The sequence below is a fragment of the Camelus ferus genome, chromosome 6 (assembly GCF_009834535.1).
Source record: "Camelus ferus isolate YT-003-E chromosome 6, BCGSAC_Cfer_1.0, whole genome shotgun sequence".
Lineage (NCBI taxonomy): Eukaryota > Metazoa > Chordata > Mammalia > Artiodactyla > Camelidae > Camelus > Camelus ferus.
This window is the reverse complement of record NC_045701.1, coordinates 81001497-81026602: the sequence shown is the minus strand read 5'-3', so window position 1 is coordinate 81026602 and position 25106 is coordinate 81001497. Positions and strand designations below refer to the sequence as shown.

Genomic DNA, 25106 nt, shown 5'->3' with positions numbered 1-25106 from the left:
CCCAGCACACTGCTTCCGTGTATGGCCCAGAGTCTGACTGAGGCTGACCCCAAGACACATACACGAGCGAGGACTAGAAGGGCATATACTGAAATGTTCACTGCAGTTACTTTAAGCTATGGTATTATGGGTAGTTTTTTATTCACTTTCTACTGGCGGCAGTAAGGTTGTGTTGGTTAGACAACTGAAGTATATAAAAGTAAAATAAATTAAATTTTACAGCTGCTAGTTTATGCTCATTAGGTTATTGTTAATGGTGAGTTTACATCTCCAAAGACAGAGCAATGTTTGCAATAATGTCTAGTGACAGAGTGTTTAAGGCACTCTGGGCTACTTAAATCTTAGAACATGGGGAAACTTTAAACCTCATCCCTTCCTTGTGCCTAATATGTGTGCCTGAGAGTTCTTTCCTTTTTAATAAATATGATCCATATCCTTTCATTGGTACATGAATGAAATCACAGCTAACAGAATGACGAAAACAGTCGGGTCCCATTGTCCATACCACACGGGGCCTGGGGCAAAGCTGAGGGCACCCAGACCATGTCACCCAGGAGACCTTTGGCTGGTCCCCACTCCGGATGCAGATGGGCAGAGTTAGGGCTAAGAAGGACCAGGAGCCCCTCTGTGTTTTAACAGGACGTGGCCGTCACCACAGGCACAGGGTGGGAAGGTCTTCCCTGCCGCCCAGCGCTCTGAAACAGTCTGCCACCAGGGCTGAGCCCCCCCGATTCATGGCCACATCAGAAGTGGTCCTGTCTCTATGCCCAGAGAACAGATCTTCTCCAGATACAAGAAAGCACTTCAATGGCAGATAGTAATCTTTTTGATCACGTTTGAGGACAGGTAGTATTTGGGTAGTTAATTCAGTTAAAAGCGTGGAGGATGGTTATGTGAGCACATAGTGTGCAGGCTGCTTGCTGTACGCAGGACTCTTAAAAATTATTACATGTTTTTAAACAACTGGAATAATCTTCTGATACTCTGAATGATCCCTTCATGTTGCCTGATACACAAGGCCACAGACTTCCAGTATCTGCTGTTACTTGTCTGTAATTTTGCAGACCAACCTGATGCATTTCCATGAGGACCAGAATTTGAGAAGTTCTGTGTATGGATCTGCTGGATGGGACTGAGAGCAGTTGGTTCAGAATTGAATGTCAGGTTTTGATTTTGAAGGTATATAGCTGTTTATATTTTCCTTAAAAATGTTCATAATCTTAAAGTGCATTTAATATGCAGTTTAGATGTGCTTCCAGGTGTTCTAGGACAGCTGGAGCCAGTAGGAGGGCTTCTGGTGGGAGAGTTGACCCCAAAGCCAAAGGTTTGCTCAGAGCCCTAGTGTCTACTTTGGTGCTCGTCACCATCTGCTTCAGAGCTGTTGTGCTGCAAAGGGCTGCATGTCAACGACTATATTTAATTAATTTGTCTAACATAACCCATCTTGTTCCAAAAAGAATTTGCAACAGCTTACAGAAATGCAGTGTAACTAGTATTTTTTTAAAAGACATGCAGGATTCAAAATAAAGGGAAAATAAGGGTATAAGCCCCAAGATAAAGTTAGGGGAGATATTATATATATAGATATATAAAGTTATATAAGTTAATATATAAAGTTAATATTATAAGTTCTATGTATCAGTGTAAGGATAGAGTGGTCAGTCAAGAATGTGGCTCTGAGCTTCCTAGTAGCCGAGGCAAAGAGAGAAACATAGTCATGTATATAGTTTAAACGTTCAGAAGATTAAAACTGACTTGTTACACAAGAGGAATGCAGAGGTCCCTGGCACTAATTTGTCCTTCAGATCCTGAAAGAGAGAGAGAGAGAGAGACGAATCCTTAGTTATGTAGCAAAATGCATCCTTAAGATTATGCCTAACTTCATAGGCAGTTTTCTGTAACATCTCTTTCGGCAGGGCAGTGGCACCAAGACAATTAGAAGCCAGCTCTTCAGTGATAGCCCAGGGATGTTGCCTTCTTTAGTCTGAATGACTGGGTCTGGGGAAGAGCCAGGGAATCTGCAGTTTTAAAAGCTTCCAGGTGATTCTGATGTACAGACAGACTGGATTGCCTTTGTTTTAGCTTGTGAGAAATACATCACTAAATCAGGTAAGTGGCCAGAGCTAGAAACACTGGGTTGATGAGTTGTTAGTGACGAAGCAGGTGAGAGGCAAAAACTTACCTGAAGAAGTCAGTCTAGAGAAAAAGGCGGTGGGGGTGAACGAGCCTGGCAGGACGCAGGAAGAGGAGAACTGGGCGCATTCCCATCACAGCCTCTTTTTATTTTCTCTGTCCCTTTTCAGAGTAGCGTTTAGAAGAGGAAGCCATACAGATTGGGAAGGTAAGCTGTAATGGAAATAAAGACGTTTGAAGGGAAAGCGCATTGAATATATCTTTATAAACAGGTCACATTTATCACCATTGAATATGAATTCTTTAAATTAAAATGTATAGTAAGGTTTAGAGAATGTTTACCAGTAAACAGGGCTGCAGTGGTGCTGGCTTTGCCCCGGGCTGCACCTTCTTGACCCAGCCTGTTCTGTGCCCGGTGTCCAGCTTAGCCCCTGCCTGCACCCCTCACCGGACCTCATCCTATGGGGAGAAGGCATCAGTGTCCCCCAGTCACCGGCAGGCAGCTAAGGAAGAATCTGGAGGAACTGGGATCTGCTCCAAATTTGCCCATGCCAGGAGAGCCCAGAAACTTGGCACTCCTTTGGTTGCTGAGGTTTCTTTTTTCTTTTGCCTCCTCGCCCTCTTCCCATCCCTCCTCCCCATCCCTCTTCCCCCTCCATCTTCTTCTCCCTCCTCCCCCTCCTCCTGTTTCTCTTCTTCTTTGCTGAAATAAGGTAAATCGTGAAATCAGAACTGTTCTGGCTGAACTAAGGGGTGTGGGGGCCAAGAGTCCCCTGGCTCAGCCTCCCCCAGGACCCCAGTGCCACCCCCTCAGAAAGGCCATGAAACACCCCTGGGCCAGGAGCTCGCTGCCCCCCCAAGCTGTGGCCTGCAGCACTTCTGTAATGTGACTTTAAGCCCCATTTGTCGTGGTTCTAGTCTGTGTGTGTGTCTGTGTGTGTGTGTGTGTGTGTGTGTGTGTGTGTCTCGCACGCGTGTGTTCAAAGACATTCCAGTTTTCAACCGAGGGACGGATAGTGATTTCCTGTTTCACTCTTTATGATGTCTCATTTAAGTTTACAAATTAGAACAACAAACACGGAGGTTCTATTATAGTATTAGGTTGTGGTGCCCAAAGTTTGCTACCAGCACACACAGCACCGTCTTTTCACCCGTGTATTCTGAAGGAACGCTGCCCCTTAGAGAGCTCTCACTGGTACCCTAGCCGCGCACTCTGTGTAACGCTGAGGGGAAAATCGTCAGAAGGCCTGTGACCAGACAGCCTCTCACACCAGGACCTCGACAGGAAATCCACCCAAGTGTGTCAGACTTTTTATGGTGAAAATTCAACCTGGTGGGGAAGCCCAGAGGGGATTTTGAGAGATTTTTCTCATCTAGCCTCCTCCCCCAGGAGCGGATTATGCGCAAATTGGTACTTACAGGTGGTAATTAGTTCTGTTCTTAAAAGATTTCTCTAGAGGATAATTTTACTCCTTTTTTCAACAGTATGTTTCAGCCTGAATTTCTGGAAGGAACTTCTTCCCACTCTTTAACTTGAACTTCTCTTCTTATGGTTTAAATATCATTACCTTTACGTCTGTGAAGAAGCAAACAAACAACAAAACAACAAAGTGGGCTGTTCCCCTGCATCTTAGCCTCTTATTATAACACCTTCGGGACGTCACACTGGCCATCGACACCCGTGGGCTCTTTGGGAAGATGGCAGGACCCAGCCTCTAGCCATAGAGCCCCCGTGTCTCCTTAGTGTCCGAGTGTCCATTTGAGTCAGCAGAGGAGTTGATGGTGGTGATTAAAGGGGGCCTCTAGTCCCCTGCGCAGGTCACCCCCACCACATACCTACAGGGTGGGTGACTGAGGAGGGGTTCATTTTCCCACTAAACAGTGGAGGTTTTCTCTGCTCAAAGATGGCGGATTCACACGGATTTATACAGGCATCAGACCTTTGGCCTCAGAGTAGTTAACTTCGTATTTTTTCCTACTGAACTAACCTGCTACTTGCACAGAAAAGAATCTGTTTTTCAGGCCAGCTCTTAAATGAATAGCTTGAGAAGTCTAAACTACACGGCTTTTTATAGGTTCTGATTCTTTGAAAAGAAGACTCACAGAGGTCCCACCTGCTCAGGCTCCTGTTGGCAGGATATCAACTGTGGTCTCATCGCCAGGTTTTCCCTGAATAATGAATGAGGCAGTGTCGAGCAAGTCAGAAGGAGAAATCAATAAAGCTAAATTCCACCCAGAAAAGGCAGCCCTGCAGTGGAATGAGAGAGAGCACTGAGGCCAAGGGATGCCAAACACAGTAATGCACTGCCTTAACCTCTCGCGAATTAGGGAACGACAAATAAGAAAACCCGGGACATGGGTGATTAAAGGATCAGCATTGGAGGACAGACCTCACTCAGTGGGAATGAGGAAACATGGGCAGACAGTCAACTTCTTCCGGCCAACAGAGCAGCAGCTTGGTGCACAAATCTCCTGGGAGCCAAGCGCCAAACATCCTCATAAATCCCATGTGTGCAGCTGTGTGACCAAAATAGCCCCGCACATGGCCCGTTTGTCCCGGCCTCGTGGAACGTGGCAAGACCACGAGGTCTGCAAAGACACCCGTGATCCCTGCCCCGGCTTCCCTTGGTGCCAAGCTGTCCATAACTGTCTGCTCAGGGGTCACCCTCACCCCCACCCCATCCCATGGGGGGCACACAAAAACAGGCTTTGATCACAGGAGATCGTCTTACTGATGGATTGATTTTAGTTGAGAGAGATCGAAATGCGTTGTGTAGAGAGCCTTTTTTTTAGTGCCAGTTGTTCCATGGAACACTGCTCCATCTCCCCTTTGAAAGTGACAGCGGGCATCCTTCCGGAGGCTGTGGGCATGGCTGGCAGGGAGGCGGGACTCTGCCAGCTCATTGCTCTTAGCTGGCCGGTGGGCAGCCAGACTTCATCCTCTTGTTAAAGGCATATCAGGTGTGCCCCTTGTGTAAGTGTCCAGGACCCCCTTCAGACTCCTTGTGAGTCTCCTTCACCCATGGGCAGGGGCTTTGACCTTTAGGTGCATTGGAACATGAACCACAAAAAGCATGAAAACCACTTGAGATGGTTCTAGAGGGTGCAGGGAGAGCTGACTGTGCAGAAGGCCCCGCCCGATTCTCACAGAGGCCTTTTTCTTGCGGACATTGGTGAGGGACGTGTTTCCCTGAAGGTCCCAGTCTGCTGACATGGGAGCCTGGATGCCAGGCCTTATTAACGGTTTTGGTGGAATCCTGTTTAGAGTATTCTGCAGGGTGCTTTGAAAAGAGCACTGGATCAAGAGCAAGGACTTCTGGTTTGACCTTGGCATGACTCCTTCAGAGCCAAACGGACGTGTGTAGTTTGCGTTCAACCCTGGGCCTCACCTGGATGGCAGTGTTGGCTGGGATCATTTCTCAGGGTCCTGTCTAGCCTCTGGCATTCTGTATTTGCAGGAGTAGACTTCTGCCATAGGATTTCTGTACTTCATTTTCCTGGCCATTCCTGTGCTCAGTACTGGGTCTGACGTGGAGAGAATCGATGCTTGAGGAATGAATGAATTAATGACTCCGGAAGAGCAGTGCTCATCTGAGTAGACAGCCTGTGACAGATTTAAGAATGGAGAGCTCAGTCTTCTTGTGTTTGACCTGAGTCTGCAGTGCTGGAGATTTGGGCACCACATGAAACCCTGTATTTCTAAAAGGAGACCAGAAAGTGGCAACGTAGGCACATGGCTTGTGGAGACGGAAGTGTTGGCGTGACTGTGTGAATTTCTACAAGAGACATTTAACAGCGCACTGTGCCCTTAGTCCTCTGTGACTTCATGAAGAGAAGGAGTCACTGGTGCGAGTCACGCATTCCCTGTGTCTCGGGGGTGGGAGACCACGGAGAACTTGGAGGAGGAGCCCCTGCCAATGGGAACTTAGCCTCCAGGACATTTCACTGTGCAGATGCACCACATTCGCGGAAATCCAAGTGGAGGAATAAAAAAAGCTCTAAATCGATACACAAGTGTCATTAAAGCACTTAGCTCTCCTACGGATTCCCGCTAAGTGCCTCTAATGCACTGCCCGGGAGGAGGGGGCAGTGGATCAGCAGGTTTGTGTTGGGCCACAGCCGGGAGGATGTGGTCAGGGAAGGTGGCCTTGAGGGCTCTGGGTCTGAAGAGGTGAGGAGGACAAGCAGCTCTGCGGGCCCCTTGGGCAGGCCTCATGGAAGAGACTGGTGTTCAGAAGGACAATTTGTAAATGACCCTACCCCACCCAGCGGAGGGCACAGGCTGATGGGCCAGGGCCAGGGCAGGAGGGGAGCAGGTCTGGCTCACAGATGGGTTTTGTTTGTCAGACAGAGTTGATTCTGAGCATTTGAATTCATTGCCAATGCTGAGAAATCAGGACTTTTCACATCAATATTCAGATTTCTAGCTTATTTTGATGACTGGGAAAGTGGCTGCCCTGGGCCCACCTTGCCTCGGGGCAGGAGCTGGCTGGACCTGAGTGGCCGTGCTCCCTCCTGGATGTCCAGGTGCATAGTTCTTACCAACCGCCCCACCCCAACCCATCCCCGCTTCATTCAGGCACTTTACTCGGAGTCCCTGGTTAGACAACAGGCTTCCCGGTTCTGCTGGGGAAACAGTCCAGGTTTGGGCAATTAATACGGCCCTGCAGAAGGTAGGATTGGATGGTGGAGATGGCGCTGAGCGTACGGAGCTCACTGCTCACCACGTGCCGTCCCTGTTCTGAGGGTTCTGCTGGCTTTAACTCACTCATCCTCGTGAAAACTCACGAAGGCAGGTACTCTTAGACCCATTTTGACAGCTGGGGAAACCAGAGCACAAGTTTCATAGTTGGAATTAACTGCCCAGTAACATGCAGCTTTTACGGGAGAAAGCTGGGGTTTCCATCCAAACAAGCTGGCTCCTGGATGGCTGCCCTTGACCGATGCTGGAAGTTCACTGTCATTGAGCGCTGGCGTGGGCCAGCGCTGGTGTCCAGTGCTTTGTGTGGGTCTTTGCCGTGAACTCGTGCACAGGCACTGGGACACGTACAGCTGAGGAAGTGGAGACTTGGAGAGGATGAGGGATTTCCTCAGGGACACAGCTGGAGTCTTGAGTGAGAGCAGGAGAATCAGGAAATCCTAGAGGATTTCAAGAAGGAAATTAGGGACTCGGAAAATACAATGATGGCTAATGAGAGGGAACAGAGACTGGAAAGAAGGAAGAGGAGGCAAAAGACTTACTGGAAGGATCTAGACAGACATGTCTGTTTATTCTCTTTCATTTGGAACCAGGTTGAATTGTAATCCCCTATTGTTAATTTGGCATGTTTCTCGGTGTGCCCCAGCCCAAAGGCATGAGCTCTGACGAGTCAGACTTTTACCTTAAGAAGCGACCCTGGGAATGAAGTGAGACCTGATCTTTTCTGGGCTCTCCATTGAGATTTCTGCAGCCCAGTCTATATCACGGGAAAGAACCGTTTGATCTCCCATGTGGACAGCATTTCAGGGCAAACAGGAGGGACCAAGAGTAATGGAGTGATGGAAACTGGAACCATTTCTCCACCTTCAAGGCAGTGCAAAGGTGTACCAGCCCTGGCCGCTCTCCCCATGGAGCTCTTTGGATTCACTCTTCCAGAACCTTTGTGCCCAAAAGTGACTGTCAGGTTCCTGCTGGCAGGCCTTTTCCATGATGCCCATGAACCCTTCCGTAAGGCAAGAGGATGCCTGCGAATGCACGCTTCCTCCGTTTTTAGTGCCCCCAGGCCTGGACCATCTCACATTATGCCTTGATGAGCACTGACAACCAGGGGCAGCGGGGAATCCATTTATAGCTGAACTGTGGTGGCAGAGACGCCCTCCTCCCTGGCACGGCCCAGCACAACTCATGCAGGGACAAGACCACAACACTCAGTGCCCTCAACAGCCCCTTCCAAGCTCTGCCTGACCTTGTCACCTGTCTCTGAGAAGCAACTGCCCTCTCCAGGTAAATTGGGTGGTTCCCACTCTCCTAAACCTACCCACGCTTTGGGGCAGTACCTTGACTGCTGTGTTTCCATATCTTCAATGGAAAACTCTTGCAAGTTTTATATTCTATTCATGCCATAACTGTGTGTTCAGTAATATAACGATGTTTTTGCTTACTTTAAACTGTCCCTAAATTTGCGTGTATAATAGAGGCTTGGGTCAAATATATCATTTTCATCTTGGCTTCCCAAATACCTTCATGCATCAGGGTGGGGTGGGCACAGTAGTGTAAGGCCCACTTTGAGAAGCTCACGTGATAAGAGTAATCCTAGGCTCTGCAGCCTGAGTTTGGCTTGTAGTTCACCTGGTTATTGGCTGAGTGTCCTTTGTCAAGTTGCTTAACCTCCATTTCCTCATCTGCTAAATAGGTATAAGAGTCACTACTTTTTGATGATGTTATAAAGAGTAAAGGTGATTATTTAAATGACTAAGCATATAAATGACACCCAGTGGACACTCAGTGACTGGTTGCCATTCACAATGCAGTATTTCCAAAGGACTTTCCTCAACAGTTTCAACCTAACCTTACTGTCTGCATTCTTAGCTAGTGTATCCCAGAGCTAATTATGCCTTTGTTTTAATGACTTTTGTCCCGTTGTTTGTAAGTGCTTCCAGGTCAAGGACCAGGTAATAGGACTGCTTTATGTTTCTCACAGCACACTGTTGGTATTCTGTAAGTATGTTCTGTTATTTGTGTCTAGAAATGACTTAATGGCTCGAGAGTGGCATGTTGTATTAGAACACAAAGAAAATCACTTGAAAATGAAGAAACATTTCTTGAAGGGCATGGCAGTTGGGTGGGATCTTTATACAGAAGCACAGTGGGGTGTTTTAAGTGCTTGGTTATTAGCTCAAGCACGCTCAGTGTTGGAGGCTCCCCACTCTGTCCTAGTAAGCTAACTGAGGTGCACCCACCTCCCCCATTAAATACCATTCTATGTAGACCCACTCTTGACTGATTCATATAATAATATTTTTACAGACATTCAAGTGGGCTTCCCCCCCCCCCAAATTTACAAGGCACTTTTGCAGTGAGTTTTGTTTTTCAGGTCTTGTTTTCTAGACCTTGGAAAGCTTGGAGACCCCAAAAGCACTAAAATTCGGGGACCTGATGGATCAGACAGATCAGAAAAGAATCACAAGCAGAAGGGGCAGTTTTGTGGGTGAGGCCAAATAGCTGAGGGCATCTTCTGGGACGCTGGCTTCACTGGGGAGCGTAGGGTGTGGTGGGAAGAGGGTCAGAGGTTCAAGAAGAAGGAAGTGGTAAGTTCCAAGGCGGTTCTCAAGTAGGGGCGCTTGGTGAGAAGTATCAATCTAGCACTTTCAGGTCCTAACCTTATTTTCTCCAGAAAGTTCTCAGGAAAGATCTCCACTCCCCCACGCCCCATGGTTAGCAGGACAGGATGTGGATGAGTTTCTTCTTGACTGTGTTGTTCCCTGTGGCTGAGCAACTTGATTTCTTGGGGTCCAGTTCTCCACCTGCAGAATGTGAGAGCTGGGCTAGGAGACATCAAAGGCTGCTTTCTCTTATACCTGACAGATGTCCTTGTGGGCCTCTCAGAGCTGTTCCATTGCTAACACACAGGACACGGGAGTTAGAGGTTTACTTATATATTTTTATTGTTTTAAAACCCAAAAGCCTTAGTCCTGCTCAGTTGCATTGATCCAGTGGCCTGGAGGGGTAGACTCGCTTTTTCTGTAAAGAGCAGATAGTAAATATGATCAGCTTTGTAGACCACACAGTTCGACTTGACAGCTTCTCACCTCTGGGTGTGGCTGTGTCCAGCAAAGTTTTGTTTATGGATACTGAACTTTGAACTTCATATACTATTCATGCATCACAAAATGTTAAAAAAGTTGTTTTCAATAATTAAAAAATATATAAGCCATTGTCAGCTCATAGACCATCCGTGGAAAAACAGACAGATTTGGCCCACAGGCTGGCTGTTGTTGGCTGATGTCTGAATTAGTCTGCCCTTCCCCAGCAGCCATCAGATTTTATCCAAGCTCCTCGTGAAGCCCTGCTCACCTCTGTGCCTTTATGGTGTTGTACCGTCACTGGTACTTGTGTCTGTTTCTCCCAAGCATCTCATGAGCGGGGACTCTGAGACCTTCCTCCAGAGCCACAGTCCCTGGCGGATAGTAGGTGCTTGCTGAATGCTTTCCAAATGAATGATGTGGTAATTATCCCACTTGCAGGACGACCGTGTCTACATGAAACACTGAGAAATTATTGCTTCATTCCTAGAATGCAACGTCTGTTTGGATAGATCCATCCTAGAAGGTATCTTGTGTCTACATCATTGAGTGGCTCTCCCAGCATCTCAAAGGCTGCGATGCTTGTAAATAAATTCTCCTTACCTGACAGCCACTGTTCTAAGAATTGCTCACCTGAGGAGCTCTGTGTCTGTGATTCCGAGTAAGGGAAGACGCTGTCAGATGAAAGGGGAAAGGGCTTGGGAAAGGAAGATAGAGAAGTGACAGGACAGACAGCAACAGAGGCCTTGACCGCTACAGGTCTTCTATAAATACACCAGGTAGATCTATGGGAATTTCTAGATACCCTCCCCTCCACCGTTGGCAGGCTTTTGAGAATACAGCCTATCTGCTGAGTCCAGGTTCTCGAGAGGCTCATTTGAATGAGCCCCTGAAATATTTATTTTATTCCTTGTTTGTAATTTTAAGGCAAGAGCTTTATGATTTCAACTGAGGAGTGATGTTCGGTATTCAAGCACGGTGGTGTTTGTCCCGACTTCCACTTTCCCGTGAGAGATGCGAGGCACTCGGGGAAGGTAACTATGCGCAGAGCTGTGTATCTGGAGGATCTAATGCCAGGATGCACAAAGGAGAAATTACGACCATTTACTTGTGTATTATTTTCTCAATTTGAAGCACTTGAATTCCAGAGCTCTTAAATCAAGAGGTTGAATTCCTGGCATTTTAAAGTAGACCACTTGAATAAGCTGTTTAAACCATTAGAATGGCTTTTTTTAAAATTCACCCGTTTCTTGGATTATTTGCTCTTGAGATTTACTTAATTGAAGTTTTTGCCTTTTCATTTTACTTCAAATCAAAATGATTTTTGTAGTTAAGGAAGTTTTAATTTTATTCCGCTGGGTAGAGTAGATCTCATACTTCAGTAGATTCTCCCACAGGTGAAAGCAGGCAGTTTCCACACGTTTCGCACAGCACACTATACACACACACACACTTAGGGTTTAAGCTCTGTGTTTTCTCCCCGTGCGCATCCTGTCTGTAAATACAGCGCTTGCTACATTTTCAGTGTCTCAGGCCCATGTCAGCTCAAAAACTGTCTTTGATTAAAATGAGCCACTGGACAAGGAAGAAGATGGGGATGGGGAAAGTATTAATAGTGAAGTTATAACCTCGTTCTGGACATTGGTTGTGGATCATTTACTTTTGTTGATGGAAAGCAAAATAATATTGGAATGCAAAGTGTGGAGGGTGGAGCTAAAGTCAAATAATCTATTTGCATATTTGCAAATATGCAATGTTTGTTGTATGTGAAATGCCTGTTGTATATCAGCGACTATATTAGGCCCTGAGGAAACAGCAACCGGTTAAGTTAGAAACAGCGGTGAATAAGTACCACGGTCTCTGCCCTGTGGCGTAAATACTGTAGTGTAGACAGAACGCAAACAAATAGAGAAATAAATACGCAGTGTGATCTCAGGTTGGGATACTTGCCGTAAAGAAGGTTAAAGAAGCGAGGCAAGGGTAGAGTGGTGGTCTTAGGGTGCTTTTTTAGGGAAGGTAACCAGGAACCAGGAAAGGCCTTTCTGAAAAATTGACGTAGAGACCAAAGTGATGAGAAGGTACCAGTCATGTCACCATGTAGGGGAAGAGCTTTCTAGGCAGAGGGCAAGTGCAAAGGCCCTGTGGCAAGAACAAACATGGTTTGTTGGAAGAACAGCAACATCACTGTGGTTGGAGGGGAATGAACAAGACAGAAGGTGGTAGGAAAGGAACTGGGAGTGGTAAGCAGAGGGCAGATCATTATAAATCATGACATAGAGGCTGGGTTTTTATTCTAATTATGATTAAAAGCTATTGGAGGGTTTTGAGGAGGAGCAAGGCTTAATCTGGTATGCTTTTCATAAAGATCACCCCAGAGAGTAGAGAACACAGTAGCCGGGTGGGTGGCTGGGGGTGTGAAAATAGAATCCAGCTAAGAGGCTACTGTCATAATCTAGATGAGGATGCTGGCCTGTCAGACGGGGCTGTTTACCATGAACACTTAGAGAGCAGAGGCCTTGGACTATACAACTTTCTCTCTTTCCTTAACATACTTCAGGCCTAAAGTATAAACTTATTGAATTGAGCCTAGAAGTACTATCTAATTTGGCATCTTCAAATAATTCTTCCCTGGCCTTTCTTAGCTCTTGTGGGTTCCATAAACCTCCACTAGCCACCCAGTTTTTTTGTTTTATTCATCAAAGTTTTCTTAGCCCCCAGCCATGGGTGTGTAATAACCTTTGACTGGTTTTTGGGTAGGGATAGGGCAAAGAGGTAAAAAAGGATGTCCTTTAGGTTTGATTACAATAATCGTATTTAAGTTCTGTATAGTACTTTGCAATTTACAGAGTTACTTTATTCGTAGCACGGTTTTTGCACAGACTATTGATAAATGATGGATGGATGGATGGGTGGATGGATAGAAGGATGGAGAGTTGGTTGGATGGATGTTTGATGAGTGAAGGAAGGAAGGAAATAAAATCGCTCCTCATTTTCTACACTCCAAAATTGGAGGGATGAACTGGGAGAGGAGTTATCATTCAATTAATTTGATTTTCTCAGTAATCTAGATTTGAGTTTTTCCAGCCATGTCATGCCTTCTCTTTTTTTCAGCTGTGCAGCTCCATTCCCCAAACAAAATGAGAAAAGATAAGGGGAACTATGCCTCTCACTGGAGCCCTCAGAACACGCGGCATATGAATATGTGAAACCCACTGTTTTGGGGTAAAAACCCTCAATCCGGGGGTGTGTTCTTCATGGGCCTCTGACCTGCTGTAGTGCAGACACTCAGGTCTAGAGGCAGTCATGCCCTGGGAAAGTATATTTTTTAATTTCAAGATGTAAAATGATTAAAATGTGAACAGCAGTTCTCAGCATTAGCCTGTTACTGTGAGGATGATGTAATGAGAAGCACTGATGACATTTGGAGGTTGATGAAAACAGTGACTTTGAGGGGTGGCGGGGGTGGGGGGGATAAGGGAATAGCAATTTTGAGATATAATTCACATACCATGCAATCCACCCATTCAAAGCATACAATCTAGTGGATTTTGGTGTAGTCACGAGTTGTGCAGCCATCACCACAATTTATTTCAGAATATTCTCATCACCTCAAAAAAAAAAAACCCCATACCCTTTAGCCATTGGTCCTCCTCCATAGCCCCCGCAAATGATCATTTATTAAATCAAATTTGCAAATCATTGACCTTCTGGAATTTCAGCTCTGATTTTTTTTTTTGATTGAAGTATAGTCGATTTAATGTTGTGTTAGTTTCAGGTGTACAGCATAGTGACACATATATATATTCCTTTTCATTGTAGGCTATTACATGATACTGATGTAATTCCCTGTGCTGTGCAGTAGGACTTGTTTATTGAGCTCTGATTCGGAGCACTCAGAGAGCACCTTGTGGGCGTCCAGCACTTGGTGTGGGGTTGGGCGGGGGGACCTCTGTCCCCTTGATACTTGCAATGTGTCTCACGGGGCTGCCTTCCCTGCAGGTGTCCTCCAGAGCTTGTTTGTTTATTTGTTTGTTTGTTTAACCAAGATGCTTACAGAGCACACACAGCGAGAAGCTCCACTTTAGGGGGAGAAGGAGGGAAAAATGTGAATTTTGAAGCATTCTTTTATGTCTCTTTTACCTGAAAATCTCTTCTTTCTCACTGAACTGCTTTTCCAAATGAGAGCCCTGGTGGGCAAAACAGCCTTCTTTACTTTATTTCACGAGTGCTTTATAACTGCGAGGCTGAGGAGCTCCAACTGTGGGGAGGTGGAGGGGTGTGGAATGTATACAGCAGGAAATATACAGTGAAAGGGCCAGAGACAAGAGGAGGCAAGCCCCTGTTTCTTTCCATCTTTCTTTTTTTCCTTCCAGTGCCTTTTTCATGCAATAAAAGGCCAAGAAATTTTGAAATGAGAAACCTTACGGTGAGTATCGTTTCTTGCTTTCAAACAAGAACACATTTCTTGCCCTGGAGTATTTTACACCCCAAAACACTTTTTTGATATTTCAAGTTGCTGGGTGAAGATTGTCACCTCTTGGTCAATAGATCATTGCAGCATCATAGAAAGGGAAGGTCACAGAGTTCTGGGAGGGCCGTGATCGATGCCAACCTGTTGTGTATCTTCTGCATGTGCTTCCAAAAATAGGATGTTTGTTCATTATACTCAGTTTTTCCTTTGTCTTTGTTAGTGTTTTGGTATCCCTCTGCTGCCTAAAAACTTAAAAGGCCCCCCAAACTTAGGTTCTCCAGTTCTGCTGCTACTTTCAAACTAGCTTTGCAACTTTTGAAGCTTCAGTTTGCCCATGTATAAAACCCATTCAGCAACACTTCTGTGTATCCCATAGCCCTTCCATTCACCTGACAGCATATGTCTTGGTTATTTTCCACCTTCTCATCACACCCCTAGAATATCAGCTCCTCGAGGAAGGGACTTTCGTTTTTATTCATTGCTGTATTCCAGCAGTTAGAGCAGTACTTGGCATATGGTGGGTGCTCGGTTAATAAGAGTTGAAGGAAATGAGCGCACAGAGTGCTGCGTGAAGTCAGGAGTTGGACTTAGGTGATTCCGAAGGGCCCCTCTGGCTTTTAACATTTGACTGTCCACGCCGAAAGCCCTGTAGAAACTGTTCTGCCATATTTTTGTGTGTGTATGAAGGATAACTGGGTTTTCACATCTCCTAATCTGAACTTTTTGTGCGTTTCCCTTCTCCATGATCTTTTTTTTTTTTTTAATGTTTTGTTGAGGGGGAAGATAATTAGGTTTATTTATTTATTTTTAGAAGAGGTGCTGGGGATTGAACCCAGGACCTCGTGCATGCTAAGCATGTGCTCTACCACTTGAGCTACACCCTTCCCCTTCCCTTCTCCATAGCTTAAGGAGAAAGTTAAGTCTGGGGAATCTTCCTTCTTATAGCTATAAGAAGACAAGGTAAGTGGGTTTTTTTTTTTTTTATAGTCTCCTTTGAAGTGAAATTCTTACACACATCTGATCCTGAAGGGCTAGTTTCGTTCCGTGTGTGTATATGTCAGCTTACATGTTAGCACACGCCCAGAGCCTATGGGGAAACAGACAACAGATCTAAAAGAAGTCTAATAAATTTGCCTTTTCATACCTTCACACTTCATAAAGTTTTCGTGACACTTGGTAGGTGACCTCTGAACATATTTGGCCATAGGCAGATTCTTGTGTCTCTTTGCTTCCTGAAGATACAGTAGAAGGACTTGTAGATGGCATTTGTGGGTATGGCTTAGACAAGGAAACATATTTGAAGACTCCTCGGTTATTTGGGAAACTTGCCTTGGGTTGCCTTTGTATTATAAGGTCAGATTTAAGGTCAGGAAAGGCCAGTACCAATATGATATGTTTCTGTCCAAGAAAACATTTTCTCTGTTACAGAAACGATTTCATTGTGCTTGGTTGCTCAGGATGACTTTGCCTCAATTCTGTTCAAATAAGATTTCTAGATACTTGGTGTTGAGATTAACTGCATGTCTCCACTAGCTGGCGATGAGTTGGACTTTGCGAGTTGGTTTGTTGTAACTCTTTTCTCTGAGCATATCTGTTAGCACCAGTGCAGAGAGATCTTTCTTCTGTAGCAAAGGCTGAGTAGAGCTTTTTTATTGTTTTCATTCTCCTGCGAGATGGAGCTTAGGGGAGCCCTTATGTGAACCAGTGCATTCCGGGGAGAGCGTTCACGTGGTTCCATTGGCAGATGCGATGCAGACTCTATGCTATGTTTAGATTCCTCCCTCAGAGTTGCAGGTGCCCATTCATGGCGCTCCCTCACCTCCACAGGTCATGGAAAATGGCAAAAATAGGATTGTCGAGGTAATTTTTTGAAGCACTATTATTGTGGTTGACATTGATCATTTGCTACTTCAATTGTATTGCTACTTCAATTGTATTCCATGATGTCGGATTTACTATATTTAACCTTAGAAGAAGGAAAATAAACCCTCTCAGAGAAGAAAAGGGCAGTATTATTATGTGTTCATGAAGTCATGATGTGGCCTCATTGTCTATCGCCGCAGCCATCAAGGATGTATTCTTATAAAATAACGCAACAAGGCGGATGCTCAAAGGCTACGAAGGAACAAACTGAGGTTGTCAAAACTGTATCTGGGTTAAAAAATATTGCTCTACTCCCAACGTTTCTTAACAGAGGCTATTTATAATATAGTCCGGGTGTTTGTGCTGCTTGCATTGTATGCATCCTGAATGAGGAATCAGCTCTTTAAAAAGGACATTAAAAGCAAAATTCCTATTGTAGAAATCTGACTTAGTCCAGGGAGACTGCAGGTATCATGAATGGCTACTCGTTTCCCAGGGTTACTCAGAGTGCCTCTGGGTCATATTTTGACCAGACACCTGGACTTTGCTTGCTTTTTTTTCCCCAATGTTCTAGATATACATGCAAACTTCCTAACAATCACTTGCCTGGCTCTTCGGGGATGTGAACCCCCACCCTCTTAGGAGGAAGAGTTTGTCTCTTCTCCTTTCTGAACGGCCCTCACCCCAACCTCTGGCCCCCCTCCCCACCAGGTTCTGGTTTCCAGCTTGGACCATTCCATTTCTCTCTCACATCAGGGGGGCAAGACTGGTTGAAGCAAGTCTTATATAAAGTGTAAATCAGACCTCAATAAAGCTATTAACACACACACACACACAAAAGCACCCTGATTAATGGACTATGTCGCCGTTATGTGAAGACTTTAAGTGGTTTTTAAAAATAGCTCTTTTGCTAGAGTGTTTTGGTTCCGGGTGTGTATCCTTGAATTGTTTTTTATTGTCTTTTATGCATAGCATTGTTAGGACGAGGAAGAACTCTTCCAATAATACCTGCGATATTTAGATTAGGTAATACTCCCCTCTCTCTCTGCGATGATTCCCGAACTTTCTCCGTTACTTTCCCTGCTAGTGAAGCATCAAGTCTCCAGCAGTTTCCCAGTGTAATTGTTGATTAAGTGCTGCATATCCTGCGATGATTATGAGAAGATTACTGTATTCAGCTTTTAATCTTGTGAGTGTCAAATATTTTACTTCAGTGGTGTCTTTATTATTATTATTATTCATAGCTCTTTCTGTTTGAGTAATGCAATCAGGCAAAAATAAAGGTAATGCCACAAATTCGGCATTTTTAGAATAATTCTTTGTCTCAGAATGGAAAGTGCCATCTGCAGGCCGTTCTCAGACGCTGATCGTGGTCTGCGAAGGTGGGATGAGGAATGCCTCAGGCTTCTTGGGGTTGCAAGTAACGGAGAGCAGCCAGCTCAAGAAGAAATATATGGAGACGGAGACCTACTGGAGGCAGTACCGGGTCTCTCAGGACTCCGAGGCCAGGCATTTTTCTGGGAGGCATCAGGACTGGAAGCCAGAAGGCTGCCAAGAAGCTTGTGCCTCCCGTCTGCTTCTTTCTGTGCATCCTCTGTGTTTTCTCTAATGTTGTGCATAAGGTGGTCAGTGGTCGTCTGTAGCTTTCGAGATGAACATCCACAGTAGAAGAGAGTAGCCCAGGTGGACCCGCCATCTCTCAGTTTTATTTCCCAGTTCCCAGGAGCAGCAGGAATTCTGGTTGGAGTGACTGTGGTCAGGTGGCTCCATGGGTCCAGTCATCTGGTCCAGGAGAGCCATCTCATGGAGTGAAATCATGGCGGCCAGGGGCTCTCCCCGTGGGCGAGGCAAGGGGCAGCTCCCAGAGAGAGAGGCTCGTTGTGAGTGGGCCTGACACCCGCAGTAGGGTTGGGTTTGTGTATTTTTGTGAGGATGGCGACCTGACTCCTCATCCAGCCTTCCGTGATGACCATGCTTCTGCTGGAATCTGAATGCCACATCCCAGAGTGTGGGTTTCTGAAGGGAATCCCCCCCAAAATGACTTATAATCAACTCCCTGTTGCTTAGCTAGATGTCAGAGAAGCAGTCGTGCGAATAACTCCAGTCACTGTTTCCACAGAACCAGCAGGCTTTCTGATTCTTCCTTTAGGTACCGATGTCTCCACTTTACAGATAAGGAAACTGAGGTTGGAGGACAATGTGTCATGTCATGCAGCCAGAAAGCGGACAGCCAGATCACTTTTCCTGGCTGACTCCAAAATGCAGAACTGACCGCAGCGCTAGGTTTGGGTCACGTCCCCACAAGCTAGGAGTGGACGTCTCATGGGTACGCAGGGAGAGAGCATAGGTGCTTAATAGGGAAGTGACTGGTTAGACGTTGGCCTGAAGTGGAAAATTTGCTGGTGGTAATCCACAAATGGACTCATATTTGTGCACATCATGAGGATTTATCCTCACTGTGAACTTTCTGTCCAGAAATTTAAAATCCATCAAAATATTTTGGCTGGACTTTGAGCTGTAGGGCATCATTTCAGTGGAGAGTGTCTCGGGGATGGAGTTCTCGCTGCTCCAGCCACTTTCATCCCCTCCTCGTCCCCAAAGGTGGGCAGCGCTAATTGGAAAATCGTGGCTTATCAGAGGCAGTGCTAACAAAACCACGGAGCCAGGGAGGTGGGTGCAGTTTCTCCAAGAGTGATTAATGTGGGTGGTGAGCATTGAGTGAGGCGTAGAAAATCAAGCTGTCTATACAGATTCTGCTCCCGGGGGAAGAGCCCTGGGCTGGCAGTCAGGGTCCTGGGGGTGAGGCCCAGCCACCGACCATTCATTCATGGGATCCCAGGTGTGTCACTACCTGCTCTGCACCACTCAGCTTCCTTTCTCCTTTTCTTTTTAGTATGTTGTAAAAAAAAAAAATTATAAAATACAAAATGATATACAATAAAAATTAAGTCATCCTCCTGTAAGAGAAATATAGCTCTAGTCCCGTCCCCAGAGGTAACCAGCATGATGTGTTTCTTACATGTCCCTTGATGGCCGATGCCTTTACACACCTGAGTGTGTGTGCACATTTATGCAAATAGGCACATACCGTATACATTATTCTGATCATGAGGACCATTCTGTATCAGTGCCTACAGAGCTGTGCTTTCTGTGGGCTCTAGAGTTCACTGTGTGGCTGCACCACTGGATTAAAGCAAGCCCTGGTCCTGGACAGTCTACAGTGTTGCAAAGTGGCATTGGGTTGGTCTCCATTTCCTTAACGGAATGAGTTTGAAAGCTATTTGTGTTTCTTCTGCTGCATATTTCTTGCTGTGCCCTCTGTTCATCTCTTTTTTTTTTTCCCATTGAAGTTTTATTTTTTCTTACCGTACCTCATTTTTCAAAGAGGTAATGATCCAAGGGCTGGTCATTTCTGCAGTTAGGAATATTTTAGCTGGGGAGGTGTGACCTGATGGATGTTTACTGAGAAGTCAGGGTACCTGGGAAAAGGGCCCATGTCAGCGGAGGCCGGCTTGGTTTACCTGGTCCCTCCCCACCTCCCCAGTGTTGTCAAACTGGGGTCATCCCAAGTCCCTCAACAAGACTCAGACTTGGTCTTTGGTTAATAGGGGGATACCTGCCCAGTAGGGGGGCTTCACCAGTTTTTGCTGGATGAACAAAAGAGAGCACATGGCATCTTAGGACAGGATTATCTTTGGGATCAACTAGTCCTCTAGACATCGACCTGGGTTCAAATCCTCTCAGCTCCAGAATTTACAAGCCATGTGAACTTCTCTGAACCTCAGTTTCCTCATCTATAAAAGGTAATAATAATACTGATGTTGTGAGCAGTGGAAGGAACATAGTAAAGTACCTGGCACATGACAGGCTTTCAGTAATTGACAGCTTCTCGTATTAGTATCACTGTTACGATCGGGACAGTTATTGCCATCACCGTAAACCAAACTAGTGACAGCGAGGGCCCGGGCTAAGACTAAGCAATTGATTCATGAGATGAGCATATTATATTCCAACTATGACTTCGTCAGCCTGTTCTTGAAGATGCCATTTGGTCTGCAGACCACCTGCGTCTTTGCATTAAAGCCTATCTGGACCTACATCAATTTTTTTTGTCTTGTGACCATCATTTTCTTATAGGCTTTGAGCCCTTGTTGCTGGACATGGAACCTATTGCCCATCCAGTTTTCTGGCCTTGAAAAGGGAGAGTGACTTGACTTGAAAGTATTCTATCTGGATTCTTAGTGAGAAAGATGTAGAAACTCTCCTCTTCACCCTGCCTCCTCCAGGAAGTCTGAGGGACAAAAAAAAAAAAATCTTTATCTCTGTATCCCTTAAACCCAACTTAGGAAATTAACAAAGGAAGACGGATGGACTGAAATAAGACTCCCAGGGAAGCGATGGGAGCCTCCTAATTGATTCCCACAAAGCTGCTGGTTATTTACAACTAGGAAAATTGCCTGCTTGGAGATACCAATTCAACTCTCTGGTTCCGCTGGCTTGACAGGAAACATTCACTGCGCCTGGCTGGAAAAGCTCTTAGGGAGGGAGGAAAGTGGAGTGAATTACATCTGACTGTTTAACACCATCTCATTCATAGATTTCTGCCTTTCCCCCCAGTTGATCATTCGCAGTCTCTTTTTCAGTATGTAATTGTTCATTTTAAATTTTCATGTTTGCTATAGCTGGGTGTATGTTAATTACCGGCAGCCTGTAATTATGTTGTCTATTTGTCATTTCCATGCGGCAAGGGTAGTCAGCTAGAATTCTTCCAATAGCAAGAATTCTAATTTATAATTTCATCCCCCCGAACCATCTAGAAATTGATATGTTTCACTCACACTCTTGATGTAGTTGAGTAAATGCCATGTTATTGATGTTCATTACCAGGTTTTAAGCTCAGAAATGCTGCTATCTTCTAACTTAGAAATACCCAAGATTTGGATTGATTTATTCAACCTACAACCACTTATTCAGCATCCACTGCATACTAGGTACTTGAGATATATATCTGAACAGAACAGACAAAATAAAATACCCTACAGTTCTCTGTGTGAGTGAAGGACTGTCCAGCTGACCCTTACAGCCACTGTCTGGCTGCTGGCAGTGAGTGTGTGTCCCCTAGGCTGCCAGACACTTGTCCATTCCCAGCACTGTATTAGTGAGGAATATGGTAAGAAGTTAGAGGCCACTGGCAATGAAAGTTAGTATTTCACATTAAAGTCCCTCATATGTTATTGGCAGCTGAGACATACATGGAAAACATAATGATTTAAAGATGATCACATTAGTTCCAGACATCCCTCGGATCTGTGTACAAATTGTATTAGAGGTACATCAGATTGATCTGGTCAAGAAACAGGGCTGGGATTGGGTGGTATGTTCTTGCTGTACAGACCAGGTGAATAGAATGGCTGTGGACATGGCTGAAGCTACATTCCTCAAAGTTCTAGCACCCTCGATTAAAACTGACCCCTGGGAATGATTCCCAATATGCGGCTGTCCTGGTGCTATGAGTTTAGAAGGGCGAGAACTTGAGAAAGGTCTGGAGTAGAGCTGAACACTAAAGTTCAGTGAAACTGATGTCAGAGGGGGTCTTGCTGGTGGATAAGGCTGAAGAGCAGCTCCTTAGAGGAGAAAGGGTCCAGGAGAAGTTAAGCAGTTGGAAACACTCTATCCAAAAAGGCATATGACAGAGTTTCCCATATTCATTCAGCAGCTTTTTTTTTTAGTACTTGTAGAATGTGCTAGAGTGTGAACAAGGCAGAGGTCCTGCCCATGTGGAGCTTCCATTTCAGTAGGGGAAGCAGGACAGACAGACAGACAAATAGGACAGCCAGATGTGATGTAATGTAATGTAATGTCATGCAGTTTTATAAGTGCTACAAAGAATTTTAAGTCAGGGTAAAGGAACAGAGTGGCCAAAGTGTCCTACTTTACTAATCCTTTCTGTACTTTACCAGTTCTTCTCAGTATCAAACGAAAACATTGGGTAAGCGGGTAGTCAGGTTTTGTTTCTTTGGGGTTTTTTTGTTTGTTTTTGTCTTTTTCTCCAAAATCAATGCAGGACTTTTATTGCATCTTTAAAATGTCACTAATAGGTGCTAGAAATCATTTGGCTTCTTGTTTCTGTAGCTGGACAACTTCAGTCTTATCACCTCCTGAACTGTTCCTTTTCCAGAGACATAGATACCATCCAAAATTTTTCTGATATCCTTGTTTTCAGTTGTTGTGGCTTGCTGAATCAAAGTCACTGAATTTGATGCAAGTTCAATGTCATTTCCTTTAAGAATTAACTCACCTTTCTGGGCTTGAGATACTGAACAAGCAATGCCTGACTTCATCTGAACCTGGAGCACCTATTTTTTTTTTTTTTTTTTTTTTTTGCCCAAGAAATTTCAGATTTCAACAAGAGACCTGTTCTCCTGAATAACCAAATTGATAGGGAAGTGAGTATGAACAGACCTCATCTTGTAATGGAAGCCCAGCATAACACTCTAGATCATGTTCTGTACATGACATAGTACAAAAGTAACCAGTTTCTATTTCGCCACCATTTGTCAACCTGGAGCCTCTTTTTCTTTCCAAGGAAACTGAGTTCTACATTGATATGATTTAAAGTCCCTCCAAAGGGTTCCTCTGGGCCCTTCACAATAACTGTGGCCCATCAGAGCAATGTCAACATTTTCTGGAGTGTCAGCAGTCTCATTGCTGAGAATAGTTTTCATTCTCACAATAGATGCAGTAAAGAGCAGCTTTTGTTTTTGATTAAACTTTGTGAGATTATTGTAGATTCATACACAGCTGTAAAAAAATTGTAATACAGAGAAATTCTGTTTCTCTCAATGGTGACATCTTGTAAAACATGTATATAATCTCATCTGTATCTACCAAAAAAAAAAAAAATCTTGCTGGGATCTTGATGGGAATTACTTCAAACCTGTATATCAATTTGGGAACGAATGACATCTTTACTATATTGAATCTTCTAATCCATGACCATGGTATGCCTCTCCATTTACTTAGATCTTCTTTGATTTCTTTCATTAGCATTTTGTAGTTTTCAGCATATAAGTCCTATACATGTTTTGTTAGATTAACACTCAAGTATTTTATTTTTCTTGAATAGTTGTAAATGGTATTATTTTTAAATTTTTAGTGTCCACTTATTCATTGCTAGCATATAGAATACAGTTGGTTTTGTATGCTTATCTTGTACCCTGAGACCTTGATGAATGCACTCATTAGTCCTAGAAGGGTTCTTTGTAAATTCCTTGAGATTTTCTATGTAAACAGTCTTGCAAATAAGGACAGTTTTATTTCTTCCTTTTTGATCTGTATGCCTTTATTTCATTTTCTTGCCAATAATCACTAGCTAGAACTTCCAACACTGTGTTAAATAAGAGTGGTGAGAAAAGACATCCTTGCCTTGTTCTCAGTCATAGGGAGAAAGCATTTGTCTTTCCTTATTAAGCATAATGTTAGCTGTAGGATTTTTTGTAGATGCTCCTTGACAAGTTGGGTAATTTTTTTTTTAAATCATGATTAGATGTATTTTTCATATGCTTTTTCTACCTCAGTTGATATGACTATATGATTTTCTTCTATAGCCTGTTGATATGGTGGATTACTTTGACTGATTTTCAAATACTGAACCAATCTTGCATCACTGAAATAAGCCCCACTTGGTCTTAGTATATAATTCTTTAAAAATATTCCTGAATTAGGGGGTTGGTATAGCTCAGTGGTAGAACATGCGCTTAGCATGCACAAGGTCCTGGGTTCAATCCCCAGTGCCTCCATTGTAAAATAAATAAGTAAAATAAATAAATAAACCTAATTACCTCCTGCCAAATATTCCTAAATTACACTTGATAACATTTTGTTAATTTGGTGTATACCTTGTCTTTTTTGTACTGAACTTAGCTGGTTTGCTTTCTTAATCTCCACCATACAGAGTCTTCTTATGTTTGTCTTATATTTAATGTATTTTTAGTTGTATTTAGTGAGAATAAGGAAAAATATATCTGTTCCATTTGCCAGAAGCAGAAGTCCCTTCAGATGGTCAATTTTTAGGTATACTTTTAAGCAGCGGCATAATTTACTACCAGAAGGAAAGAAAATCCTGAATTCAAGTCTTGATGAATAAAAAAGTTCTACCAGGTTATGCGTTTGGCTTGCTTGATTTGAAAAGGAGCTGAACAAAGAGATATAAATGGCTGAGCAAAAAGGTGCAACCCCATCAGCTCTTCAGTATCGCTTCCTAGGCTTCCCAGCAGAAGAAAGACCCTGTTAGGATCACCGAAGTGTCAGAGACATTATACAGGCTCTTACCCCAGCAGATCATCACACACTGATAGAAGCCTTTTGATGAACTTCAATCCACTGTTGTGCCAACAGCGTTTATTTAAACTGTATTTCCTGCAAGCTGTTGGTAATACCAGATATTTACCCAAAGAAAGGTGCTCTGCGCGTTGCTGCAAACTCTCAGTTACCTATCAGTTATTTGCCAAATGATTTGTATGTCAGTGGGGTCCTGAGACTTAGGCCAAGGGGCACTTGTCCCCTGTTGTAGACATGATGATAGCTGGTCCAGGAGTTGGGGTCTCAGAGAGTCGAAGAGAATCTCTTTTCTATACCAAAAGAGCTAATGAATGGTGGCATATACGAAACTGGGACTGGTCTAGGTCAGCTCTAGAAGTCAAAATGCTTGGCAGTCAAAAGGTAGACTTTTTCAGACAGTAAAGCTTCTTAAAGGCTTGGAACTCAGGCCTGCCCAACCAGCCTGCCAGGCCAGAAAACCAGAGGCAGTAAGTGTCCCCGTGGCTAGAGCACTTAACGTCTTGGGGAGATGGGGTTT

The 25106-nt window shown here is 44.4% G+C and overlaps 1 protein-coding gene and 1 pseudogene across 4 annotated transcripts in view; one reads left to right on the top strand and one right to left on the bottom strand.

The window, feature by feature from the left end:
• FOXN3 (forkhead box N3) overlaps window positions 1-25106 on the top strand; it is a 366339-nt gene that overhangs the window by 266308 nt on the left and 74925 nt on the right. The window lies entirely within an intron of this gene.
• Window positions 21507-22974, bottom strand: LOC102509717 (annotated as a pseudogene).